Genomic DNA, 5423 nt, shown 5'->3' with positions numbered 1-5423 from the left:
CATATTTCCCTAGATGACCAGGGATGCTGACATTTGCTTATTTCTGCCCTAGATGACCAGGGATGCTTGCATTACATTCTTACCTCCCTAGATGACCAGGGATGCTGACATTTGCTTATTTCTGCCCTAGATGACCAGGGATGCTTGCATTAAATTCTTACCTCCCTAGATGACCAGGGATGCTGACATTCACTTCTTATTTCCCTAGATGACCAGGGATGCTGACATTTGCTTATTTCTGCCCTAGATAACAGGGATGTCCTTATTTACCTTTTACTGCCTATCAGGGGTGCTCACAATACCCTTTTATTTTTCTAGACCACCAAAAATAATAATATTAACCCTATACTTCCCCAAATCACTAGCAAAGCTGACATTAACTAATAGACCATCAGAAATGTTGGTTTCAATTATCCTACTACCCAAATATTAAATTTTTCCATGCTTGGTATATCTTGGTGGAAAGGTACCACCCGTAGTCACGTCACACAAAGATTCCCCCAGCTGGGGTTTTTCATGGTGCATTGGATGGTACAAACTTGGTGCAATTAAATGCTACAGCTGCAATCATTGCCTGACAGTTACAGGTGACGAATTACAGAATCACGTCAGTCAAAACTAATACATCAAGTTACATCGGGTCCCAACCTCCTCCATCTCCCCAGGACCACAGGGGAGAGGGTGACACACACATTCCCTTTTTTGCACCTTGCGATAGGAGCAGTATATAGCAGCGACCTTTTATTAGTGACATTTATCTGTCACTAAGTGATTAAATTGGGTCAAAATTGGAAACGTTTCTTTGATTTTCTTACTTAGTAGTCAGTGATTACTTGTGATTCTGATTCTAAGGCTAAGTGCACACGTACTTTTTAGTCCTGCGGATTTTTCCGCGCAGATTGTAAGAAATCCGCAGGTCAAATGACCTGCATTTTTCCTGCGGATTTCTTTCTTTTTTCTTGCGGTTTTCTTGCGGTTTTTGTGCGGTTTTCCCCCTGCGGATTTGGAGAATGGAGCAGGTGGAAACCCGCACAAAAGAAGTGACATGCTGCTTTTTTTGTACCGCGCAAAAACCGCAGCGTGTGCACAGCGTTTTTTTTTTCCATTTATTTACACGCTACTGTAAATCACACTGAGGATCTGCAGCGTTTCGGTAAAATCCGCTGCGGATCCGCAGGAAATATGCATCGTGTGCACATGGCTGAATGCTGAAGACTAATTGGGCGCTCGACTGAAGGTAAGAAAGGAGGAGCAAAGTGTCAGAGGAAGCGGAGTTTACAGCTCGTTTCCTAGAAACCCCAGCTGCGCCTGATCCGCAGTAATCACCAGATTTATAGATTTTCCTGCTTCCACCTAAAATCAGAAGTCAACCCCTGATATACACTGATTACACCGCCCCTTTACCTGTGGGATATTGACGTCGAATGAATCCCAGAGCTCTTCAGAAATGTTCTAGACAATTCTGCACAGCAAATAGATTAAAAAGTATGAAAATGCAAAATCGTCAATGTAACAGAAAAACTCCCAACTAAGTGTAAAGGCTCATTCACACGTTAGTGTTTGGTCGGTATTTTGCATCAGTGATTGTATGCCAAAGCCAGGAATGGAACTTACCGAGAAAAAAATATAATTGAAAGACTGATGTCTGTTCTTTGTTTTGGAGACACTCCTGGTTTTGGCATACAAATACTGATGTGTGAAAGAGACCTAATACTGCTACTACCAGAATATAACCGCTATAATATCCCAGAGGCAGATTTTTCCAGTTTAAGATATTTGGGTTTACCCCGGGTTTTTAGAGGCTACAGGAAGTTATTTCGGAGGAGTTTTACTATCCCTTAATGCTACGTTCCTGCGATGACTTTTTGGTGAGTTTTTCACACTGCGTATTTTACTTAGTGGGTGCAGAAATGGTGCAGAAAATCAGCAACATCAAAAATTCACCACAAGCTCATTATGGGAACGTCCCCTTAGGGTTTTTGTAGACTTAAAGGTTACGTTCCCATGATGAACTTTTGGTGAGATTTTGATGTTGCAGATTTTCTGTACCCATTAAGTTAAATAGGATAATTGTAGTTTTCCAAAAATATGTAAAAACTCACCAAAATCTCATTTTGGAAACGTCGCCTTCATGGACAGTGCCTGGTTTGGAGCATTTTCCATCAGCAGACGCTTCAGTGACATGACGTGCACTTTTCTTTGTTCCCAATCTTACATTTTTCAGAACCTCTTCAGGACAATAAACTAAAAAAAAACTTTAATGAACAGCAAAGTAGATTTCTCATACAAATGAATACAAAAAAAAAGTTTTCCAAGAGTTTTTGAAATGATTTTGGAGGAGGATTTTGGAGATGATCCGAAAACGCACCAAAAAGCTCCAGGTTAACAAAATACCCTCCGAGCGAGAATCTCTCTGGTTTTCTAGAGTTCAGTTCATAATTTAGAATTCATCTTACATAAGGATTATCTGCTTTGTTTCGCTGGCAGTGAATAGCGGATAATCCTTTGAAGCTTTTCTGTACTTTATTTCTTCTCCTTTTTTTTAAGTCTAATTTTTTTTGCAATCTAAAAATATCTTGAAGAGCAAAGAATGAAATTTTCCAACTCTCCAATCAAAGCTCATAGTTTTGATTTCCTCCTGGTTTTTTTTTTTTCGAAAATTTCTGTGAACTCAGTGTGAACAAAGCCTAAGAGTTATTGAACTATACATGTTATGTTTTCTTTATTACAACCAGCGTTCGTTTTTTCTGATCTGAATTTCCATGTTTCCTACATAGACACAGAGCTAAAAGCTAAAGTATCTGCGCACAGCGAGCACTTGGGGACGACCGCAGCAGTCACAAGGCGGCCATTTTTCTGCAATGAGCAGTAAGACGTCTGGATCATCACGGTCAGATCTAAAAGGTTAGAGAAGAGGAGGTGAGAATAATTCCCCCCCCCCACACACACACACAGGTGTTTAACCCCTTGGCGGCATCTGCTATATATTTATACAGGATGTGTGAACCGCATGTATGGTGCGGGCGCAGGAGCTGATCCTGCTCCATATAGTGGGGGTACTGACTGCATTATACAGCCGGCACCTGAGAATAACTGCAACAATTTCACCTATTAAGCAATTTAGAAGGTTAGAAACAAGGAAGGGTTCACATCCGACTCCCATTGTTAGGCCATGTGCACACATTGAGTGTTTGGTGAGTTTTTTACCCCAGTATTTGTAAGCTAAAACCAGGAGTGGAACGGTCAAAGGAATAGCAAGAAACATTTGCACCACTTCTCCATTTTTCACCCACTCCTGGCGTTGGCTTAGGCTAGTCTCACATTTGCGTTTAAGGTCGCAGCGGTGGCCTGCGCACGGCCGCCGCTAAGCCCCGCCCCCTGCCGTGCCTCCGCCAGTAGCTCCGCCTACGGGCACATGACGCTGCATGCGTCATGCGTCCCCTATCTTTAGCACTGGGGACGCAGGCCGTGTGCAGGTATGTGTTTGGCGGCGCATGCATCCTTTTGACACTGCGCCGAGCGCACCAAATTGCAACCTGTTGCGTTTGGCGCTGGTCGGCGCAGCGTCAAAAGGACGCATGCGCCGCCAAACGCATACCTGCGCACGGCCTGCGTCCCCAGTGCTAAAGACAGGGGACGCATGACGCATGCAGCGTCATGCGCCCGTAGGCGGAGCTACTGGCGGAGGCACGGCAGGGGGCGGGGCTCAGCGGCAGCCGTGCGCAGGCCGCCGCTGCGGCCTTAAACGCAAATGTGAAACTAGCCTTACAAATACTGGGGGTGGGGTAAAAATCTCATCAAATGCTGGATGTGTGCATGTGGCCTTACACTCATGATGCGTTCACATGAGTGCCTGTGTCCACCATATTGGTACACCCATGGCCGGGCTTCATAACAGAACAGTAATTGTACACTTGTCTGTTGTATTACAGCGCTGTGCAGCTTCTAAAAGGACTAATAAAAAATGTGGAAATTTAAAAAAATGCAAAATAGCGAAAACTAAAACATAAAAATTAACATATTTAGTGTTGGTGCGTGCATAGTTGTTCAAACTATAATAAAAGTAAATAAAGTAAAATATATAAAAAAAAAATCAAAATTGCAGAACTTTTTTTTTTTTGTAATGTCACCCTCCCTTCAGAAAAAAAAGGAATGAAAATATAAAACAAAGTCATACGGATCCCCGAATGGAAGCGATAAAAAATAAATCTGGCCACACACAAAAAAAAACCAAGCCGTGCTCTCATACAATGACAGTGAGCGAACAATAAAAAAGAGTTATGGCTCTCGGAATAAAACAATTGAAACCAAATTATTTTAATTTATATTTAATTTGTATTTCTTGATTCTTCTGCTCATAAAAATATAAAAACTATGCATATTAAAATAATATACATACGTATTATCATCACCCCACTGAAACATAGAAAATAGAAAAATGTTATTGGGTCAGAATTGATTTTTTTTTTTTGCAATTTCATCTAACTTGGAATTTTCTTCCTTCTTTCAGTACATTTTTTTGGTAAAGTCGATGCTGTTATTCAAAACTACAACTCGTCCCGCAGACAACGAGCCCTTATATGGCGATAACGGTGGAAGAAAAAAAAAAGTTTGAAATCTTGGAAAAAGAGGAGCAAAAAAAACGAAAGTGAAAAAAAAACAATTTGGCCTTTGCTCGAAAGGGGTTAAAAAAAAAATACAAAACTGGATCATTCTTTTAATTCTATATAAATGAGGGGATGTGAAGTTCTGTATAAAGAAAGTGAATTTTCATCCACAGAATGAGATCAGAATTTGTCGAGCAGGCAGGTCCACGGAGTTCACATCCTCCGTAATAAATGTAAGAGCCGCGCTCTGCGGAGGCTTTTTACTTTTGGGAAAAATGAGCAGGAATTAATGCAGGAACCATAAACTGCGCGGCCGGAGCCGGGAAACAAGGTCAAAAGCCGCGGCGCACAGATAGGAGGAGGCGCAGACACAAATGAGGTCACTTTCCAGCTCTGACCTCTGGATCGGTAACAGGACAGCAATGGTCCGGGGATGGCGGAGAAGTCAGCGCATATTTTTCATTTTGGCTGGCAAAAACGTTTAGGAAAGGAAATTGCTTGAAATAATTGAATTTCTGATCGCTCCGTGTTTTGCTGCTGCCGTTATGGTAAAAGCCGTAATAAAATCTCACTCCAAGTCTTCCTGTGTTTATTTTGAAGCCATTTTTTTAACCCTTTGAATTCCAAAGATGTTTACAGAATAAATTGCACAGATACAGACACAGAAAAAAATTAAAATGTCTCACCGTCTAAAATCCAAGTAACTTGGTCAAATCTTGTCAATTCGTAGTGTATGTGTCATTTTCTTCTCAAATCACAGTCAAAGTAAAAGTTCTCTTTGTTCCTAATTGGAATCTGTACAGTTCAAAGTTGGGC

General features: G+C 41.5%; 1 long non-coding RNA gene across 1 annotated transcript; it reads left to right on the top strand.

The window, feature by feature from the left end:
- The first annotated feature begins 1638 nt into the window (after positions 1–1638).
- Positions 1639–5178, top strand: LOC141048890 (uncharacterized). Its single transcript, XR_012220177.1, has 3 exons — positions 1639–1868; positions 2778–2919; positions 4511–5178. It is a non-coding gene; the product is annotated as an uncharacterized lncRNA (long non-coding RNA).
- The last annotated feature ends 245 nt before the right edge of the window (positions 5179–5423 follow it).

The sequence above is a fragment of the Dendrobates tinctorius genome, unplaced genomic scaffold (genome assembly GCF_039654945.1).
Source record: "Dendrobates tinctorius isolate UK_male_01 unplaced genomic scaffold, ASM3965494v1 ptg000138l, whole genome shotgun sequence".
NCBI lineage: Eukaryota > Metazoa > Chordata > Amphibia > Anura > Dendrobatidae > Dendrobates > Dendrobates tinctorius.
Note: the sequence above shows the minus strand (reverse complement) of the source record. Positions and strands in the feature narration are given on the sequence as shown.